Source organism: Austrofundulus limnaeus, unplaced genomic scaffold (genome assembly GCF_001266775.1).
Source record: "Austrofundulus limnaeus strain Quisiro unplaced genomic scaffold, Austrofundulus_limnaeus-1.0 Scaffold16, whole genome shotgun sequence".
NCBI classification, from domain to species: Eukaryota; Metazoa; Chordata; class Actinopteri; order Cyprinodontiformes; family Rivulidae; genus Austrofundulus; species Austrofundulus limnaeus.
In genome coordinates, this window is record NW_013952418.1 from 4,084,054 (window position 1) to 4,107,682 (window position 23,629).

Consider the following 23,629-nt stretch of genomic DNA (forward strand, 5'->3'; position numbering starts at 1 on the left):
TAATAATAATAATACCTAAGCATTGGGGTTCTCTAAGTGTACAAAACAAGCCCCACGATGCCACAACTCCATTTCCTTTTCTTACTCCTCCAACTACATAATGGAGTGTGTTCTGTTGCGCTTGAAACTGTGACACGTCGGTCGCCATGTTGGGYCCTTGTTCTGCTTCGCTGTGACGGGCAGCTTGTTTCCTTCGAGGATCCAAAATGGTGTTCTTGCACGCGAGGGTATCCGCCCATGCAGCGCGCGCCAATCAGAGGGCTCCTTCTATCCCGGATGCGTTTCCGTCTCGAGCGTCTACACAAGCTAAAGTCAAAGGCCGCTCGAAAACCGCTCGAATGGGTCGGCAGAGAGGATTAAAGCGAAACGAATATATGATATTTTGATGCTTTGCGTTTATCCAAGCAAGCCTACCGTTGCTTACACGGACATCTAAAGGTTTTGAGCTTCTGACGGAGATGAAATAGCAACGCTGTTAACGATTTCTGGTGGATATTTTAAGTCTTCTTTTCGTTGGACGGTTGTTTGTTGGTCTACACGGGTTTTTTTTTTTTAAACCAAGCTAGCGCTAGCCTCGACTGAGCTGCTCTTCTTAGCTGCTATGGTCGTCGCAAGCTTGTGCGGATGTCTCCGGAATTTATATTGAACCGACTGCAACAAATGGGACTATCCAGCATCAGTCGAAAACACTGCGGCATAGACTAAACATTACAGACTCGGATAAGAATRGGAGTTCGTGGGAATTTTAGAGGTAAGTTGCTGTTCCCCTGCATGCTAACATGTTAACAACAACAAAGTGCTGCTGCTCATGGGTAAGTCTTGTTATCATGGCAGAGGTCAACTTTCCAGACTCTTTATTTTCTGTTTTTGATATGCGATTATATGCGAAATATAAATATATTGTGTCATGGTTGTGTGTTTAAAAATTTGTTCGTTAAAAACGCACAATATTGTTTTCTTAAAATGTTGTTTTCCTTTGATTGAACTGAGCAAGTATTTTTATTTTGTGGAAATTTTGATCATTGTACCGAAACAGTGATTTACTTTTGCTACACCTTCACCTGTAGCAGTGCTTGATTGAATTTTGCAGCTATGGTCTGTTCGTATGTAAGTACAAATATAAGTAGGTAGTGCTGCATGGTACATTTGCGTGTTTTTACAGATTAAATCTGGGTGCAGAATCAATTATTGTACACCATTTCTTCTGTAGGTTTTAGGGGTGTGTTTTGCTCACATTTTACGGGCACTTCCATTTCCCAGACAATAATTACTATCACATTTCTCAGGGGAGGGCACTTAATAACATCCAAATGTTGACCTATTTTAAATGGCTGACTGGCAGTGCTCATTTGGCAGCAGATCTAAACACTGCTGGTGTATCTCCTTTTCCATTAGATGTGCTCTGTTTATATTTCGTGGCATGAAGGTTTCAAATTTGGTCGACTGTTCCAGAACTAAAAGCTACAAGTCTGTGGTCAAGTCTGGCAATAAATATGATCATCAAAACTAAAAAGAGCTGTTTTCTTATTTAGAAAATATGTTTAAATGTTTACATGCAATTATTTTGTACATGTTACGTAGGTGCCATGTTTTCTGTGTGCATTACATGAAAAATGAGAGGCTGACGGTGGTGGGATTTAGGATAAGCTTCATTAGAACTGGAATATGGAGGGGAAGCTTAGCACTTTGGTGCAGGGATGAGGAAAACACTGCAGTGCTGCTGGTGGTGTTTTCCAACAAGACACTGAGTGTGTTGTAGCTTGTAGAGGCGTTTAGGTTGACTACACTGCAGAGGCAGTGATGCGTATCTGTCTCCTTTCAGCTTGGTTACTGTTCTGGCTTGTTTTTTAAAGGTTTTAGATGGGTTTCAAAGATTCAGTGCTATTATTAGCCACTGCCCTACTCTGTTGCACTRAATCTTTGTGAAATGTGTGTAAAAATATCAGCTTTTTTCTTWTTASTGGTTTGTAAACAAATAGTCTTTATTACTCCCTGTGTCAATGTCCAGCTTTCCTGAACATGCCAGACATTTGTCATTATGTTACCAACACTGTCCTTTAGGAAAGTTTCATATATGTCTTATCATGAAGGCTAATGATTGCTGAGCTGTTTGACTTGATCAAACCCTGTGCCCCATCCTGTTCTTATTAGTGCTGGTGAGATTTTGCTCGTTCCCATAAGTGGTACCAGAGAATCACGGCACATTGTCRGTCTGCAACAGGAAATGGAGCTCTGCTGGGGTTAGAAAGGTCATTAGCCCAGGAAAGAGGGACTGTTTGGATTTCTATGAAACTGCTCTTCTGCTCGGCAGCAGATGTTATGTCTTATAACTCTGTACATTTCAGTATTTTAATGGTTTGCCTGCAGGGTCATCCTGAGTCCAAACAGTTTATCAACCTTCAAATTTTAGACACTACTTTTTGTTTTTCTACCTTAATCTAACCCAGAGTTTCCCAAAGTTGGGGTCGGGACCCAAAGTGGGGTCCCGAAACATCAAGATGGGGTCCTGAAAAGATTTTCTGAATTAATTTCATTTTTGCCTTAGTTGCTACAAAGGAGTGAGGTTAGAATATTTAAAATGGATAAATGTAGTATAAAAATATTGTTACTATGCCCATGTTTTGCTGACCTGATCCAAATGTTTATCATCCAAAAATAGTTGGGGGCACAGGTCTCTGCTACTGTTATTTTGTGGGTCAAAAGCTGAAAAGTTTGGGAACCAGTGCACTTTGGTTCCCAAAGTTGGGCTTGGGACCCAATTATGGGTCATGAAGCACCTTGGGATAATCTCCAGAAATCAATTTAAAGGGTAATAAAATAATTGCTGATGTAATATTTTCCCTATAATTATGACAAAAACACAAAATAAGTATAAATAAGTATTTATATTTGTGTACAAGCTGTTTWGATTGTCAAAAAGCCTGTGTTTTAGGGTTATTAATGAAGTTTGTGTACTCAGACCAGTAATATTGGGGGTCACAAGTTTTTGCCATGGATATTTTGTGGGTCAGAAGATAAAAAGTTTGGGAACCACTGATCTAACCTATATCTTTGTAGTTGTTCTTATGGTATTGTCWGTTAAAACTTGAATGTGGCTCAGCATAAAGTGATGTGTCATGGTGAACGCGTAACGGCAAAACCAACTGAACGTGACTGTCTTGTTTTTGTTGTACCAGCTGAAGAGTAGCTTTTGCAGAACACAATTAAATCATTTGTATAATCAGGTCAAAGACTGTCAAAATCAATGAACAATTCAGTTTGCATGTAAAGTAATAAGAGCTCTGAGCCAAAATAAACAACAGAAACTTGCCATGAAAACAACAAAGGCTATGTGTTATTTAATATGGGAACTGTTTGCTAAAACAAACTGTACTGGTTGCACAGTAAATATCATATTTCCACATGGAAATATTTACTAACATGGTTCACTGTGTTGAGTTAAGTAACGGGCATATTAAATTCATTTGCTCAGTTTTTCACAGTAGGCATTAACCATTCTTTTTACCGTTCATTTCTATATACAATTAAATCAATCTAAAGTAGTTGGACTAGACCGGTGGCTCCCAAAGTTGGAGTTGGGACCCTATGATGTGAGGTCAAGTTTAGGGTCTTGTTTTTGTAAATAAATAACCACAGTCTAATGGTGGTTTTGGTCATTTGCTCTTATTTAATTGTCCTAATTGCAACGTTTGCATTCTTTAAGTTTCGGGCACTGTTATTTTGTGGTTTTGTTAGCTGAAATGTTTGTGAACCACTGGGCCAGTCTGATCTCTGGTTTTATTCCCATGTATAATTACTGTAAGTGAATGAATTTATTTGAATTTATTGGCTAAAGGACTCCAGACTTCGTGAGAATTGGTGACAAACAGAGCATTGATTGATACTAGGCTTTTTCCAGTTGATCTATTACCTCACAGACCAAAACCGATAATTTATCTGGTCCAAACTGTTACAGTGTTTACTGGTGAGTTCATCCTATATTTACACAAGTGCTGGATCTGCTAGTCCTTATATTTGTTGGCTTTTTTTTTACTTCTTCTGTTCCCTCTGGGTCAGAACCAGAGCAGCATGCTTAGAGCAGAATCTGGGACATTTTGAGCGCAGATGAACTTAGTGAAATGACTTGACTTCAAAACTGCATTATCCAAGCATGCTTGTCGGACTTTCATACTATTTTCTATAACTTAGATGTGATAATTGTCAGCACATATTTTAAAAGTCTGGTTTCAGTCAGAGTTAATGTCCTGTCAGCTGACACAAATATTGTTGTTCTGTCTTGGTGGCCATTAGATGTTAAATAATATCCATGTGGCGCTGACAGTATGCACTACTGTTAGCTATTTTATGGACCATTCAAAACTGTCCACTTGTGGTTCTGATGGAAGGAGAACCATTTCTGTAATTGCTCAGGATGGGGGATTGTGTCTTTAGTAAAACTTCAATTAAATCTGCTGGTTGCCTTAGTTTGACTAAAACATTTTTGTGATAAATCGTATCATAATTGGGTTAAACTGATTTTAACTGACTGGAATTTATGAGTTAGACTTCTTTGTYTGGCACTTTAAGAGGACTATAGTTGTGAATTGGAGCTGTATAAATAAACTGAATTGAAGTGAACTGGATAAACACGGAGTTGTGCTGGAATTAATAGAGAAAGGCCTTTAGCTACAAGTTCAGCACTCCCTCTGTCTACACWGGCTCTCCCCTCCCCCTTACATACTTGGAGTGTGGTCCTTTTAGGTAAACAAGCATGGCTACTCCTATTTCTTGCTTCTCTCCGTCTGTCTCTGCCTTAATGCGTCTAGGTTTCGCTTGTCCCCCATGTTCAAGTTGTGTAAATCTTTTATGGCTGCTGTTCTAGCAGCACAATCTCAGCGGATCCTCAAATGGCATCTGAAGCTTTTTRTGAAATTCAGCCTGGTCCTTTGCCCTCTTTTCTATCCTTGAAGAGAAATGGAACAAAATGGCGGGCCCAATCCTGCTGTTTCCCTCGGGGACTGCAGAGCTTCATTCTGAGGTTTAGGAGGTCCTGGTGGTTGATGATGTCTAAAACTCYTGTTAGGATCTGCTAGCTTTCCACTGCACTGTTCTGTTTTCTTTTTCCAGAATGGCTTGCACCTTTAAGGGGAATCATTCGACTCCACAGTGCCGTTTACAAATGTATAGCTTTTAATCTCAATCCTCACATTCACGTTGTTTTTATTCATGGTATTTTTGTCATGCTAACAAATACACGACTTGTATAAATCAAGATTATGCTCCTATCATTTTTGTACAGACCCAAAACAAGCAGCTAACATGTGATTAATTTACCTCTTGTTGACAAATTTGCATGGGGCTGCATTCTGAGATGTGTCTCAGATACATAGCAAAGAAAATTAGCAATGGCAAAGTTGACAAGTTTTGCTTTGCTTTAGTAGTTTATGAGTGGTAATGGCTGGTTTATACTTGAAGTCACACGTCATTCACACCCTGCAGAGTCACAAAACATTGTGTGACTTCCSTGTGCGTTGCCCCCGGTCAGAAGTCTGAGCTGCGGGCCTTGCAGCTCTCAGTGTGGGGTTGGTCAGAACTTCGTGGGCGTGTTTGTTCAAGTGGAGCAGAGCAGCCCTGTGCAGCGATACTCCGATGATCCGTTCTCTGAACCCGGTTGTTAAATTAGCAAYATGCACAGCTTTGACGAGCAGCTGGTGTGATTCTATTGACCACGTGAATGTGCAACTGATGTTTACTTGTTCGGCTCTGCCGTTAGCAAGAAGAAAAATGYTTTTCCTCCTCGGACTCTTCACCCAACACAACACTGATCCTCGAGTGAAAGAAAACATCTACCCTGCTATCACTGTTGTTTATATGYTTWMTTATGCTCTGCGCTGCATTGGGAGGGCAGACGGGGGAGATTATGAMAATTTACCCCCCGCCTCGTTTTCAGCCCGTTTACATTCATTCATTTCACAATTTTAGTTGCCTACTTAGTGCCAGGATTGTTGCAGATCTGACTGTAGCCGTGTTTCCATCAAAGTTTTTAATGCGCATTTTGAAGTATCGCATCAGAAAAGGTGGATGGAAACGGCTTGATTCGGGGGGGGGAAATTCATCTAATTCGCATCAAAGTTGATACGCACGCTTGAGGTGGTTTTTGGGGTTTTCGAAAAAGAGTTAATGCACAAAAAGGAGATGGAAACACATTTTTCGAATCAGGTTTGACGTAGCGAACATTTACCTCACATGTTGATCAGCTGTTCCCGCTGTCTGACCGAAAGCGGTCCTGGTACCAGAGTGACTGCAGCCGTGACTCGCAGCTGGAACCTCATCCCGCTCTCGGCGTCTTCTCAGTTAATCCCGTAATGTGAAAATAATTGCGTTACTTCCTCTACGTCTCCCGAARGCATGTAAAATCGCCAAAACTAGTTGATGACAGAATAATTACAACTTTCCTGATAGTAGCAACACGTTCCTGATAACTTCTCTCCATTTTCCTGAGATGCGATATTTACTTCCTGTTTACTACACGCATGCGTCTGATGTAACTGATTTGCTTCAAGCCAGTTGATGGAAACACGTCTGATTCGCCTTTTTTTTTTTTTTTACATTTTTGTGATTTTTTAAAAATTCGCTCAAAATTAAAATTAAAATTGTATGGAAACTTGGCTTGTAATAGTTTGTGTTTGACTGGGTGTGCTGCTGAATAAGAGATTTCCTGCAGTGATGGGTTATTCATACACAAAATGGGAACATCCTGGGGTTAGTGGTCCTGTGCTTGAAAACCATAGGGGTGCACGATAGTTATCGGCCCGATATCAGGGAATTATGTCATACTTATTGGTCRAATATCATAACAAACAGAACCGATATGTACATGTTTGCCAGCGGCAGCGTGGCGGTGAGAATGCTTGTTTATTTTTATCTGTTTTGGTCAAGCTGCTTCCCGTCCGACACGACCCGAGCAACGTTCAAGTTGCGTCGGAATAAACAACTTTCTCACTAGAAAAATAATTAGAATACTCCTTGCTGAAAAACAGCCAGTCATTTTGTGAATTATTAATATTATTTTACCAATTAACCCTGTATGTTACACACAAACTTTATAATTATAAACATCGTAACAACTACTCCCAATTTGAGAACATGTAATGTCCTTTGTTTCCTGAATGCAGCACAAAGTCCGTCTGCTAAAATGCTAACTTGTGTTATCGTGCATCCCTATTTGAGACTGTGACCTGGTTCACACCTGGTTTGTAAACCAGTCTTTAGCCACTGAATTGCATTTGGTTAGCACTAAATACATGTGTGAACAAKCTTAATGTGCATTGAAAATGTCTTTCATCGCTTTAAAGGCAATTTTGCATTGTAAGACCTGGCCTGCCACGGCCCCAGGTTGTGTTTGCGTTGAGCAGAGTGCCGCCACAATGTGGTCTTAATATTAAACGTGCAAATCTTATTTTGTTTTATTTGTGACACAACAATAATGGACTCAAAGGAAAAGTACAGAAGGCAGTACCGGACTATCCAGCAGTATGACACTTAAGACAAGAGGGCAGGATGAGGACAGAGGACCATAAGTTAATGGTAGCTAATGTTAGCATGTTGTTGTTTGGTGGCTTGCTACTGTTGTTGTGTAGTTAAACTTGCAGTCGCTACRAACAGTTCTCTTAAAGTTACTCTCATCTGTGTAATGTGACCCCCACCCCCCTGGTCAGTGAACCAATCGATTAGCAACAGTAGCTGACATCAAATCGGGTCGGGCAGGCCAGGCTGGATAGAACCAGAGYCCTCGGGGTTCCAGAAATCAGGTGGAACTGGGCCATGAAGACTAAAGCAAACAAGCTGTAAAGGTTCTAGGACAAGGTGGGCTCGGCTCAGTTCCTGGCTGTTTTAAAGATACATAGCCTATGTTTTGCATTCATTCTGAAGGTTTTTATTCATTTTAAATTTTTAATAAACTGTTGTTCATAGCCAGTTTCAATAAAAATGACTGCTTAGTCTTGATTTTATTCATCAGAGCAGCTTGCAGGACGCTGCATGGTGATTTGTACTTCAGTTTGTGTGTTCTGATTGTTTTTAGAGCRGATTGGACCCACTGTGGTCACTATAAGCTACGAWGTGCTGTGTCAATCAGCACTGATGAAAACAGCTGACTGTTGTTYGTGCTCTGTGTTTGGCTGTAGTTAGATTTTTCCYGTTTTACGGATCGTTGTGTGACATGTCTGCACGTATCTGCATGCTGAGCACRGACACTGSTAACTGACATCTAATCGCATAAATACTTTCAGGTAGACATTTTACTGCTAAGTGTGAATGCTCTCAGTCAGAACAGGGCCTGTACATGATGAGACACTTTCGTACTTGCTTAGATTCTAACCTTCTGTATGTTGCCTCGAGATTAACAACTTTTTTGTGTCTGGTTAAAGATTAGCTTGCCACCTTGATGCCTCRATTCTAATTTCTGTTAGAATTTTTGTAGGTACTATCTCTAAATATTAGACCTGCTTCAATAATTAGGGGCTTTTGTTTATAGAATTGCATTTGAAAGTTGGTTTAATTGGTAAACAAACTAACAAAAAATGTTCAGCACTYTTAATCAAAGGTGAGAATAACAGAATTTTGCACTTTTCCCTTTTTTGTCACCTAAAAAAGTAATGTTAATAGTAAAAAACAGATAGTAGCAGTTTCATATTTGTTATTGACTTTATTAGAACAGGAGAGGAGGTTTTATTGACCTCTTCCAGAAAATAAATACTGCATTTCTCCCAGACTTTGCTGCTTTTTGGCTTTGCGCTGTTTACAGTTAAGCTCTGAGGGAAACAGCTACATCTTTTTTCTAAATACCCTTGTGTGCAGTGTCATCCACTTCAGTTTGGGAATCAGCTAAGCTTAGATGGACGTAGGCGTGTTAGGACAAAGTGTTGGGTGGGGGAGGGGAGGGTAGTTAAACCAAACGGAGTTCYCGTGTGGATGAAAGGCCTAACCGCATAAAAAACTATTCGGTTTTCCTGAWATCCGGGTACGTGTGTACAGGGCCTTAAGCAAGGCTGGCCTTTTGKTGGGCCAGCTGCAGCCATTCATCCAGCCATTTACATTGAAATGCTGCAGCAGAGGTGGGGGGTGTGTGACTGTGGAGAGATGGGCCAATGAGCTTGTGCGGTGGGCTATGAATGAAAAGCAGAAGCATACCTAAATACCAAAGAGAGGAGGTCTGCCAGTCAGGGCCTCTGCTCCTGCTCACYCATACAAGCAGCCATACTTTGTTTTCCCCCCAGCGTGCGGTGGGCCAGTATACTTCACACAAAGGATCTAAGCACTCTTTTTGACCAGTACATGCATTTTCACCACTCAGCTATTTTCTGTCTTTACAACAAGGCCGGTGGCTATAAAAAGGTTGCGGTTCATTCCACTGTTTTTTTTACAGTACCCTGGTCTTAATGCAAAACACTGTTGCTCATGCTGTTTTGTGTACATTTCTTCCTCCATATGTTGTTGGATTATATTTTTTTCATCAGATTAATGAGTTGTTCATCTGACAAACCTTTGTAAGGCTTTTAATGTAAAATGTAAACAAAGTAAAGACAAATAAGGCAAACGTGGGAATTTTTTTGCAAGTTTTTCCAGCTTTCTAGAATGGCTCTGATTTATATACTCAATGGCTCTGATTTATATACTCAGAGGTGTATAGTGATGGAAAAAACATGTAAGGATTTGTATTTTAGCCGTGTTCACGTCAACAAACACTTCGTAATATGGCAAAGATATCTTAATTTTTTTTATTCTTCTTTATACCCACAAGGCCTTAATTTGAGYGCATGTGAGTCATTTTGATACAAGGGTAGCAGGAGTCTTAAGTGAAGCTGTGCTTTAGCTGTTAAAAATAAAAGAAATGTCTAATCTAGGTCTGATTTTAAAGSATAATTACTGAATCATATGTAGTAATAATGATACACCCCGTCTCATCTTCTTCTGTTCCTTTTTTCATGAAGTATTTTTGKACGTTTGGGCTGCCAGATCCAGCAAGATTTCAAACAGGATGATTAAACTGTTAAGCTTAAGTTTACAGGTCATTATTTTAATTTGTTTTGGGAAATGTTATGATAAGAGACAACAGGCAAGGCTTGAAGTACTTGGGCCAAGTGGCTGAATTTCCAGTTTCCAATCCATTGTTGACGCAGAGATTCAACTGAAATCTTTCAACCAATAAAGCGATTTCCCTTTTTGATTTCGATTTTTGCCTCTTTTGATTTTTTATTTTGGTTGTAATACAGCAGGATCCCCCAACCATCACCAATATTTATAGTTTTTCTTTTTCAACTTTCATTTAAGGTGACATTTAAAAATATGACTTGCTAAAACCTGCAGATGCCCATTACTGGCATTTTCAGATATTTATAGTTTAGTAAATAAGTAAGAAAAGTTATATTTATATAGTTCCTTTCACAGAAATAAATTCACAAGGTGCTGTACATTCAGGGAAGTGGGGATGGGGCAGTTAAGACAGGTCATGTAGCAAACACAATTGCGCTACCTTAAAACTTACTCCTCCGAGAACGGAAACAAAAAAAAGTTTGTCATAAAGATCTACAATTTTCAATTTGAGAAAGGATTTGGGTGAATAACTATCAGTTTAATCTCTAAATGGCTTTAAGAAGGCCACAGTAAAACATGTTTTTTTCTCCTTTCAATTTTACAAATGATGAACATGCGTAACTGTGAAAAACTTTATTTCAGGTCTATTTACTTGGCTGTCCTCTGGACAACACTGGAAATTGTTGTCTGAAACTAAAATAGGTTGTTGGACAACATAAAAGCCCTTATGTCGACCTCTGAAAATGGCTGATTATATTCTGTCATGGCTGAATGGGGATGTGAATCCTTCATAATAAAAGTTGAAATATACTTTGTATTGTGCCTTTTTTTTAGTTCAAAGGGAAATTTGACATTGCTTGCTTTATAGTCCTTTGGTTAGCAGTAGAAGCTACCACGAGCTGTTTATTTTTTGTTATTTCTCCTCCAGGTGGAAAAGTTTACCTAACTTGCATAGTGTGGCTCTTGTCAACATTAACTTGTACTTTAAAAAAAAGCTGAAATACTTCCCAAGACTGACTTTTAAATCAATAATAGCTGTTGTATGTCTTGGTCAGCCTTCTCCTTAAAGTGTTTCTGTTGTGTACATACCAGAAACTGTCTGGGCATTGCACTTCAGAGGTTTGCGTTTTGTGCTCCTCAACATCCTCAAAGCCATTCAGTAAATAATAATCAAGTTTTGACATTTTAAAATCAGATCAGAAAGGTTTGTGTCTTCGTTGTAGTAAGTAGTTGCTTATAATCCCTACCCCTACTACCTCTATGAAATATTGCAGTGTAAAATCTCCAGACTTTACAGTGTTTCAAGTCAACATTATTTTATTGATTTTTCTTACCCCGTTTTGTCATTTAACAGTTTTTCCACACTCGTAACATCTTCTACTAGCAACCTAAACACAAAGGCTTATCAGTAAATATATTTAATCTCTGTAACTGTCTTTATTGGCACATAAAATCACTGAAGACAGAAAACCTGATGAAGAACTAGTCTTGTAAATGAGAAGAATTTCGAATTATTGACCATTAAGGTGTGAGTAAGGGGTTTGCAGACGTTTCACTTGTGGTGGGCCTTTTCTTTGGAAGACTTATTAAAAAAAATCATCCTTTCCGGACAGCAGAGGGTAATGTTTTGATAATAATAATAACTGTCTAGTCCTGGTTTAAAAAATACAAGTTCATTGAAAAGATATAAGAAAACATTATCAACATATGATGTGCAGTAAGTATCTTATTGTCACTGTGTTTAACCAGAGCAGGCTGTAAGGAGTGGGAAATCACATTGTCTCCAGTGGGTCTGCACAGGGACTTTCCCTCCTGAATTGTGGCCTCGCAGAACAGGTCAGACACCTACATGATGGAATGTGTTGAATCAGGCTTGTGTATCTACATTGTATTCCTGTGACACATTATGAAGATACTTCTTTGTGTTGTTTTGGGCAGAAATATAAGCAGTTTAAAAATGAGAAACGGAAATATGCTGGATATGTAGAGGATTGACTTTGGCTTGAAGCGACCATTAATCTTCCCTGCAGTTTGCCTTCCAAGGCTTGAAATAGTCACAGATCTTTGATCGGGTGACAACAGCTAACCAGGCACTGATTTAAAAAAGTTCCTTTGATACTAGAACCTTCTTCCCTATAAATATACTGCCTTGTTTTTGTGCCTATGTGTTTATGTGTGAGGGTGTGTGTGTGTGTGCCTGTGTCAGTCATACTGCCTGCAATGATTCTTTTTTTAGCAATAGCAGCCATCGYAGTAATCTCTAGTGTGGATATAGGGCAGCCTTTTATTTTTTCTCATTACCTATGCAAAGCCAGTTCTCACCCACAGTTGCTGCATGGCCTGTTTTTGAAAGTGCAGTTTAAAAAAAAGGCTGAGCATTTAAAGCATTCTGCACAACTCGTTAGATTTTTTTCTCTCTCCATATTTTATTTGCCCAGCTTTAATTTTTTTTACAGTACAATTAGGAGCTCACCTGTYGAGTCTTAAACTGGTTTTCAGTGTAATTTTGTCCAGGTTTTCTTTCGTTTTCTCTTTTTAAAAAAAGCTCTGAAATCTTGAATTTAAAATTTATTCCCTGGCTACGTACTGATTATGACTTGCTGATGCTCCATTTATCAGAGATTATTGATGGCTCTTTTTGTTTTTCTGATACAAATAGTATCTTCACTTATATGTCCCAATGTGTAGCTTTTTAACATTTTTAGAAAGAAACTTTAGCTATGTTTAAAATAAAAAATGAAAGGGAAATGGGAAAAAAAAGCAATGCAAGGTTTTTTTTTCTTTTTGCTTCCCAACGAACTATTTAGCAAAGTGGATCTAAATTTAGAGTGGGTAAGTTGTTGGGTTTTCGGTCCACTAGGGATGCTCACATACCCCGTCTTTCTGTTTTTCCAATTACAAGTACTTACCTCTGAGTACTTGCTTATACCAATACAAGTACCAATAAATAACGTTACATTTCATACTAGGGATGCACGATATATCGGTAATGTTATTGGTATCAGCTGATATTGGTCATGTTTTTTAGAATATTGGTATTGATCCGATATGTAAAACTGGGCCGATATTAACGTCCGATATTGATTTCCCACTTGTTAGCTTTGTGTTTCTGTTTTGGGAGGGGAGAGGGTTGAGCGGCGTCTGTTTGATCATGATAGTGATATTGGTGCTGCGTAGCCAGGAATAACGGAAGTAGGGATCAGAATAAAAAAAAAACAAGTGTGTTTGTGCGTATATGTATAATATAATTTGTGTAATATTGGTAAATATTGGTTATTGGCCATAACAGCAATAATTATATTGGATACCAATATCTGCTGAAATTTTCATATCGGTGCATCRCTTTTCATACAGTTTACGGATGTTTCATTGTAATGTATAAATACCAGAGTTAATACGTGTTGACAAGTTTTATTTTGAGAGAACGTGGTGTGTAGACATATTGGCGTCAGGTTGTTGCGTCTAAATGCATATGAATGCAGTGATTTATTATTTTTTTGTCACTAATATTTACATTTGGTGCTCGTTTTACATAAACAGAAAAATCACCTCTGGGCCTCTGTCATTATTGCATTTTTCCCAAAGATTAACTCTGTTTTGGGGGAACTGGTGCAGAGTGTCATTTAATGTTGAAGGTTCACAGAGAGCTAGTCACAAAAATGGTGAAGGCTGTTGATTTGCTTCCATTCTGAGTAGCCATCTTGTAATTGGAAAATGGAGACTGTCACACAGAGAGGCTCTCCCCCACTGTCCAGTTTATTCTCACTGTTGGACTGGTAGCATAGGTGAACATATTTTTTCTCTGTGCCTCACTCTTAGTGTTTATGAGCAACATGTCTGTTTAACCACCCCATCGCCCTCTGTGGTTCTTGGTCAGATCTTGATGTCTGCTGAACCCAGTCCTGTAATACACTGCTATACTGCTCTTTTGCACTATTGACTGACTCAACTCTCCCACTGTCATCTTTTTTTCCTACTCCCATTCTCCTCTGCTCCCTCTTTTCTCTGCCACCCTTCGCTTATCATCTTTGCATTTCAAAGGCTGAAAAATTCACTTGCWCACAGCATCCTCACACACTCATCTCAGCGCTCACTCTTTGACAGCCTCCTCCCCAGTCTCTACCTCTATGCAGTAGCCGTGGTTCCTCAGGAAACACTGTGCGCAGGAAACTAAGGGCGTTGGACGTGACTGTTTGCCTTGTTTCCTCCTTTCACTTGAATCAATAAATTATGTACACTTGCTAACAGTATTTGTGTTATTGTGCTTTTAGTAGTTGATGTACTAATTTGCCATATTTACATGCCTTTTCTCAAGTCCAAAATGCATATATACAAGCATATTTTCAGTGCTCAACATTGAATAAAGATGGACCGATTTTAGATTTTGGGGCCAATATTGATATTTAATTCTCATGCAGTTTTGACCTGCTGATACCAATTTCTGCTGATTCTGATTTTCTTTTGTTGTATCAATCAGTACAGTATAATCACTGGTGTTAATTGTTAGTGTCAAATATTAAAGTTGGGTGAACATTAGGGCTGCACGATATGGGGGGGGGGMAGTGATTTTGTTCTAACCCTGCGATGTACACTGTGATATGAAAAAATACAGGACTTTCCAACACATTTTAGTTATGTTGCCATCCTGTTAAAGATGTACCTGCACTGATCTTATCTCTTTTTAGAGCATGTTACAAGTATGTTTTTGTCTGTATAAGAGTTATTCTTATCTTTTAGGTTCTTGCTTTTATTGTGCTGGGACCTGAGTACATGTTTCCTTCTATCATGCACAAACATGAATTGTGTTTTACCACCTAGCATGTTGCCTCTTTGTCACTTAGTTTCTGTCTTTTTCACGTTTTAATTAGCATTCATGCTAAATCGTATTTTACCTCACTTTCTCCTCGTTTTCGTCAAGACCCTTGTTGTCTTTCTCCACAGTTCGAGAATTCACCKATAACAGTTCTCCGAAACCGTTGCCATTATTGTCCCAGAAGTTTTATWACAAAATTAAAGTTTTAATTTGTTTTCTTTAGTTACTACACAAAGCAGAGCTGCTTCAGCCAGTGAAAGCAGTTCTGAAGCTGTTTAGTATGCATGGTTTACATGTTGATTATAGAACCTGCGATGTAGGAGTGACTATTGTGCCCACGTACATTGCYGTGACYATGCTCAAACAATATATTGTGCAGCCCTAAAGTAAAATACAATTTATCCTAGAACYACACCAGTTTACTGAGCTTTCCCTTTCTGTCTCTAGAAATTTATAAACAAAATCCTCCAGATTATTATTTGTGTACGCCTCAAAACATTGAAGTGTAGCACYTTACAGGAAATTGTTTTCCTTTCACATGATCTCTGTTTACAGTAATTAGCAGTTTGGTCCAAAGTAATATTAAAAACAAAATCTGTCTTAAGTTCATTTCATTGTAACTATCTGCTTTTGTGCTGTATCGGCTTTAATTAGGTGCAGAAGATGCTACATGTGTGAAAGAAGAGCAAAGTATCAGTTTTCTACAGTAAAAATATATATTTCCTTGTTTTTATAATATATTTTAACACAAAAGGACTGCTGTGCTGACTTTTTACCTGCCTAACATCTTTCATTAGTGCCATTAGTCGTGTTAGTGCTGGTAGTGTGGTCAGCATTCCTAACAGTACCAATAGTCTTTGTGTCAGTAAATAGTCTAACTTTGTCTGAGGTTTCCCAACAAGCTGCCAACAGTTTCAAATGCAACATTCCCATGATAGACAGTTGAAAATTGTAAATAGACCAATGGGACGTTTCCAAAAGCCAAAGGCCGATACACAACACCATATTTATAATTTTTGTTTATGTATTTTTAGGAAAAATATACTTTTAATAGCACATAGGAGAACTTCTGCAAACATTGTAAGAACATTCTCCCTCTAAAAAACTTGGATTTTTAAGTAAGCTTGTTGTAGAAGCTGCTGCTGCTGCTGCTTCATTTTCCTGCTTATTACTTCAGTATGTACAGGTTTGACTGATTGATTTTTTTTAAAAGGCCAGTATCTACTAATTAAAATGACTTMGCCAATTCAACTGTGTACTTCTATTAAAACTCAAAATGGATAAAAACTGAGCTGCAATCCTCTCTGTTTTTCTCTTGAAGTCCAGCCAGTACGCAAATGGAAACCTTCATCCTACATGAGCAGCAGAAATTCCTTTGTAAATAAAAAAACCCTTTCATTTTTAGTCTCTCCACCTTTTGTGCTGCCTCTCTGACTGACCCTTTCTCCACTAAATAAAAACATTCCCACCGAGTGATGCTGGAAGACGTAGCCATTTACCTATGTTGCATTCGCTAACTAAAAAAATATTGAATTACAAAGTTTTAAACATTGGATAAATGATCAAAGCTGATTAAGCTAAAAATCCTTTTATACTGATCAGCAACTGATCTTACGAAGCGTCTCTAAAATGGATATATACGCCTTAGGTCCTGGGTAGAGCTGCAACTTATGACTTTGATAGTCGACTAATCTGCAATTATTTTTTTCAGTCAARGATTATTTCTGTCACAACGTCCATCRATGCTTCCTGTGGGCGCACCTGTTTCAGCTCCYTTGTACATCTCATCTCACCTGCTCACACCTGTGAATGCCACCTTGTCATCCTGTGTCTCTCTCTTAACATAAAAAGTAACGTTTTTATAGCAAACGACAATTTTGACCCATGAAAGATATGAACTTGAACCTCAAACCTAATGCCTTACTCAAATGCATTTTAACATTAATACATGTAAGCATAATAAAAATGAAATTATATAATGCAAATATAAACAGCAAGTAGTATTTTAAACAAACAGTTCTTGTACAAATAACTGAAAATAGCATCTCCCTCAGCATGAGGGGCTGTTAACCCGCCCTGCTGCTTGTGCTCTTGATCAAATTATGTTGAACATGTTTACAAGCCTGTGGAGCTGTTYTAGATTATTTTTTGTACAGAGGGTGACAACAAGTTTTCTACATATCTATTATCTATAAAGAAATGTCACTGTAACTGTAGGTATTTAAAAAAATTCATRGACTATTATGCTGCAAACCTGCATCGATTTTATTTGTTTTTCACCATCTGAAGAGCCTTTTTAAATGTGCTACCTTGCTTTGTAATACTTCCACTGCAGTCTTGATGTCATTGTATAAATTAGATATTTGGCTTTAGACCCAGGAACAATATTCCACTCATCAGTATTGGTCACTGAAGGGTGGTACTTTCATTGTGGTAAGTATATGACTGCACATTAACTAAGTGGAGAGGTTTGAGCTTTCTGGCTATGTGATCAAAGCCCACTGCAAGAGGCTTGTATGTGTTATTAGTCTTTCAGGAGGTCAAAAAGAACAAAATGTTGACATTTATGTGATTATAGTACATATCTACTGGCATTTCATTAGTAAAAGAAGCTAAAAACTATCATCTGAGTTGTAGATATCGTCCTGTTGTATGGATATAATTAAAGACAAATAGTTCATCGTTTGACTACTGTTGCTTTTAATAAAAAATTTTTAAATACGTGTGCTTTACAGTTTTACATTGCATTACTGCATGCACCCTTTTCTCTGATATTTTGACAGCTTTACAAATGAAAATTCTTAGAGAGGAGCTCTGTTTTTGCTCAGCAGTCGCCATCTGAATCCATAATGTCGTATAATCTTTCTGATCACGTCGGCTGCATACTGTGCAGAGTTAGATTGTATTCTGAAGATTAAAACAAAAACTGCCGTTCCTACAACACAACATGGAGCTATAGGACGGGCGTCGTGGGTGGGTGCGTGATCTAGTATTCMTGTGTAGACAAAGTGTGTCAGCTGGAGATATTTTTTAAATGCCTTGTTTTTAACTGGCTAAAAATTGTGTGGGTGAGCGGATGGCTGCAGGCATTCTGAACCAACACAGTCAACTTGTTCTATGGTGTTAGAGCATGTGCGGGTGTTTATGTACCATGTGCTGCTACTCCTCCATTTCCAATATTCATAGAGCTCTGTCTTTTCACTGCAACCATAGCAACAGAAAAGGACAAATGGCAGAAGTGTGGAAATGTTCAGGTTGTAAAAAAGGGTGAAAAGCAGACGAAGCTTACTTGTTATTCTTTGAACGGGCTCCATAGCTTTGAACGGGCTCCATAGCCTTCACTTGTGCTATTATTAAAAGCGTGGATATGAACCTTATTGTTCATATTTATTATACTTTGCCAGGCTATGTTGCTTTACATTTCTTGAAGACACTTTCTGTCGATATGGCAGTGCATTATGTTATAATCTTCTGCATTGCAATTTAGATATTTGTGAGTGATKGTTTATTTTTGAATGTCAAGATTGTTGGAGTGTGTGTTTAGTTTGTGTAAAAATGTAGCCAGAAATGAAGACTTGGGCTCAGAGTAGGGCTGCAACTAATGACTATTTTGATAGTCAACTAATTTGCGATTAGTCAACGATTATTTCTGTCACAATGTCCAGCTATGCTTCCTGTGGGTGCATCTGCTCTGCTGGCTTCAGTACACATCTCATCTCACCTGCTCACACCTGTGGTTTGTTAAAGTGACAGTCAAGTGCATAAAAGTAAGAAAATAATTCATCTAGTCTGAAATTTTGCTGGATGTGGCAGTCCAAAAGTTATAAGGCTTCAATGCCATCAAAAAAACACAGAAGACGAGGAGACAGGATGGATTATTACTGTAATCCAGTAATTTAATTTGATAACATTTAACGCTTTAGCTAACGTTAGCATAACTGATAGCGCCCYCTTTACACACACTGTTTTCTGATGGTAAATTAACAAAACTTATAGACAGTTGGCTACAAGAAGCGGTCAGCCACTGAAAATAAGATTTGTAAGTTATCAATCAACCTGACGAACAAGCTAACCTTCTAAAAATGTACCCATCTACAAAGGGTGGCTCGTGTGTTAGCGTCTCGTGGTCATGTTTATCCTGCCGCTGTCCTGCCATGGAATGACCAGGTCTGCATTTTACTTTCTTTAGTTAATTTTCGGTAAAATGTAGCCAACTTTGGAAAGTTTCAGTCCTTCTTTGACGTGATCATCTTTCTGTTCCGCCGTTATTATCGCATTTTTGATTTGCATGTGGCGGCTTCTGTGGTTTGCAGGCTGACACCCACCTCTTTTTCAGAAGTAAACAATCCACAGACAATATAAGCAATTCTGCTCCCGGCAGTTCATGTATTGCATTGCAGTTAATTTTATAGTCAACYTCGTTGATTCCGTTAATTGTTGCAGCCCTAGCTCAGAGTGCTTCTAAAAATGTGTTTATTTTAAAATAAATTATGAAGTAAAACAAAACAGAAAATCAAATGATTTAACAACTAAGTGTGGTAGGGGTGTCAGATTTTTGTCTTCAAATTAAATGTTTTTCAGGTAAAACTCCGACTTCCAAAATTRATATCCTGAAGCATCTTTGAGCAAAAACACTGACCCACTCAAACATCAGAGCYCAAGTGGTTTTTGGATCTGTGTGTGTGACACAGAAATGCTCCAGGTTTAAAATAGAAAATTGCTTTGTAAGTGTGGTAAATGTGGCTTGTACTGCGAGGTGCTTTAAGTTGTTCAGAAGACCAAAAACTACTATATAATTGAAGGTTATTTTTGACTTCTTTTTTCTTCATAGAATAGAGGTAGTTTTATAGCATCACCATGATTGTCTTTCTATTTTTCTTMAGTTTATGAATACTGTAGAAATGGGAAAGTTTTTATGATGCATCTTCAGACATTGCTCATAAAATATGCCCAAATATACATTAGGTTAAAAACAATAGTATAAAGGCAAGCAATGAGGTTATTAAATAGAATTTAATGAACAAAAAGGATWGCAAATTAACAGATAATTTTGTATTTGTTACGCTTCCTGGGTTGTGACTACATATTTTAAATCTGTAGTTTCTTTCTGCAACATTTAACGGAAAGGTAGTTTCGTTATTTTAGGTCCACAACTTCCTACTTTACTGGTTGAATAAAACCAATCTCCTAAATTGATTTTGTGTACTACACAATAAAGGTGCATTAGAATGATCATTTTGTGTCTCACTTGGACACTTATTGCTTAGTGCTATGGAGTGTTGTCTTACAAAAACCTAACAGTTTTGGAAAACCACTGGGTATTGCTTTACAGCAGTAATATCTTGGTCTTAAAAAACCGACTAAACCYAAACTGAAACCCAGCTTTTTGCTGTCCTTTAGTTTCTTACAACACTGGGAACACCAGAGCCATATGGACCCTGGTCTTGTGCCTCTCTGTGTGGGAGYCGTTAAGCCAAAGATTGCAGTTTGTTCATTGTAGGAAAAGCTGGAAGGATGCTTGCTCTGTATTGCACTTCAGAGACTCGCATGCAGTTAATGCACACACACCCAGACTAGCTTCACCTACACAAATCGCATGAGGCTGAATAATGAGCACATGAACAGAAAGTGACTGCACTTTCTTGTAAGAGCTACATCACACCCCCACYTTTTCACTTGGTAAAGAGTTTTTGCTGCTAGATTTCTGTTGAAATGATTCTATATTAAACTTTTACATTTTACTTGAACAAAAAAAGAGCAGAAAAAAGGTCTTCAGTTTTTGCACAATTGAACACTTTTTCTTCATGTTGTAAACAGGGTTCCCACAGGGGCTAGAACTAGAGACTATTTTGATAGTCAACTAATCTGTGATAAGTTTTTCAATTAGTCTATCTATGCTTCCTGTAAGCACACCTCCTGTTCCAGCTCCAGTGCACATCTCATCTCACCTGCTCATCATACCTGTGAAAGTCACCTTTATCCAGTCTCTCTAAATTAACATGACAAGTTCCCAATGTAAATTAAAATAACCCATGAAACATATATATATTTGAACCTCAAACTTAATAGCTTACCCAGATTTTTCTTTAACATTAATACATGTAAACAAAAGAAAATGAAAWTTCATAACATACATTTAATTGCAATTAGTCTTTTAAGCAAACAGCTAATGTACAAAAAAAAACTCAAAACAGCAGCCTCTCCCCAGCATGTCAACTAATTGCGCAGCCCTAGTTCCAAAGGGTCCTTGAAATCCTTGAAAGTTTGTGAATTTGAAAAAAAAAATCAACCCATTGCTTAAACAGTTAAACTGTACCTACACCCCCATGCTCCTCCCTTCACATCYCTTCTCCGGTCTCACTTGAGACCAAAATTTGCAAATATCATGTCAACCAGTGAAGAAAGAAAAGATGTAGGAGGAGGAAAAACAACACAGAGGTAGAGTAAAAGAAAAGTCAAGAAATAGTTCACACGTACACATTTTTTTTACTTGACTCATCTTTTTACAAATACAGAAAACATGTTATGTCTGTGCATTAATATATCCTTCATTTAGTTAGATAAATATAAAGAAATGTGCTAAGTAAAACCACAGTTTTCATTTAGGCCTATACTACAATATAACTTCAACAAGTTCTGTTTAGTAAACATCGTCATGTAGATACAATTTTTTATATGTCTGTGAAAATTACGTTTCTTTCTTGATGTGATGATCAGAGTATTTTAATATGTGATATTAAAGCACCTTAGATATTAAAGCATTTTGGTATCAGTTCTCAGAGTTTGTAGTTATTCTGTGTAGGTAGGTAATGTTTTTTATGGCCAATTTCTGTGCTGTTTCATTTTGAAGCTAATCTACATGGAAAATCTGTGTGTGTACATGTGTAATCTGTGATTTTAAAGGGGTCATCACTTATTAGAAAGTAGTTGTTTATTCAGCAATAGAACTAGTTCTAAAAAACAATATATGTCTAAACATGTTTTGTTTTTTAGAAAAGGCATTTACACTTTAGTTGTACTCAACAAGTACATTGTTCTGTAAATTTGTATTTATCAGAGTATAATTTATTCTGTAGAATAATCACAGGTTACTCAGGTTTATGACGATAACGTTCTGTGGGGTTCTCAGCCTGATTTGTTACTACATGAAGTGTTATATGGATATTTAGAAATAAAAGTATCATATGATGCAGTCAAGACCAAACTACTGGTGTTCAGTGTGTAAATGGAAAATAAAATAAGGGTAATCCAAAATTCCTGTTATAATTTTACATAAGGTTGATTTTAAATTTTAGTTTTAGGTGTTCTACTTTCATAACAGAGAGATTTTATGTTTTGTTAATACTTAGATTTGAGTAAAATGCRTGTTTGGAGTTTGGAGTAGATTGTTTTTTTAATAGTTTTCCATAGAGGCATGCCCCTAGCCCCCCGTAGGCCTGCTTAACTGAACAGCTGCTTGGTAACGTGAGCAGGTGTTCCTCAAATGTTGGCAGATGTGAGTTAGACTTCCGATATTTGGTTTCAAATTTAACTTATTGTTTAAAAATGTGTTTGACTATTTTAAATGGGCAACCTGGGTTCTACAGATACAAGATACAGTTAAGTAAGTACAGTTAAGTAAGTAAGTAAACTGTATTTTCTTTTTGTGTCATGCACCAAAACAGGTGCCCAGCCCACACAGGCTTACAAGACACAATAAAACGTATTCATACATACAGTAAAGGACAAGAATATTTAATTTTGTAAAAATCATTCTTTTGCTTCGGGTCTCAGTGACACGGTCTTCCAGATGTGGAAAAGGAAGGGCATCTGTGTGATTGCTGATCTATATATGAATGGAACCTTTGTGTCTTTTCCTCAATTATGTTCTAAATATAATATTCCCCAGTCAAGTTGTTTTTTCTACAGATACGAGACTATGTAAAGAAAAATATATCAGATTTTYGAATTTTAACCAAGCATGAAGCACTGGAGGCCATKAATAAGTTTGATCCTATCAATCGAGGGGCAGTATCATATTTTWATGAGATTTTCAATAATACAACTGTAGACACAACCAAAATTAAGAAAGCGTGGGAGGATGAGTTGGAGCAGCAACTGACTGATGATACAGTATATGGGAGGAAGGTCTAAAAAACACACACAACTGTTCAATCAATGCCAGACACAAACAGTACAGTTTAAAATGATTCATAGACTTATTATTAAAGGGAAAAACTGAGCACTTTCTTTACAAGCACATCACCAATTTGTAATAGTTGTAACYCTGCTAATGGCACCCTGATACACTCCTTTGGTCTTGTGTTCAGCTTCWTTCTGGAATAAAATTTTTATTTATTCTCAAAAGCATTTGGGAAACAATGGGACCCAGATCCACTTATTGCCTTTATTGGAGCCGCTAATGTTTTGCAGTCAGCCAATAAATGGGAAAAAAAAGGCTGTTTTGTTTGGTATGGTGGTAGCTAAAAAGTTGATTTTGAGAGTTTGGATGAAAGACTGTGTACCCACGTTTGATTTGGGGCTAGGGGAACTGGCAAACACACTATACCTAGAAAGACTGAGATACTACAACGAAGACAGAGGCAACATATTTGAGAAAGTGTGGGATCCTGTACTGAAATTCCTTCAGTAAAATTAAAAAAAGAAAAGGTGCGTAGTCTTGACTGTGTAGCTGATTTATTTATTTATTTATTTATTTATTTATTTATTTATTTATTTATTTATTTATTTATTTTCGATGCG

At 37.7% G+C, this 23,629-nt stretch overlaps 1 protein-coding gene across 2 annotated transcripts in view; it reads left to right on the forward strand.

Annotated features, from left to right (window-relative positions):
* Positions 1 to 151: 151 nt before the first annotated feature.
* ankrd11 (ankyrin repeat domain 11) overlaps positions 152 to 23,629 on the forward strand; it is a gene marked incomplete at its 3' end in the record, with an annotated part of 114,311 nt that continues 90,833 nt past the window's right edge. For both annotated transcript variants that reach the window (XM_014003080.1, XM_014003081.1), the window contains 1 exon segment: positions 152 to 751.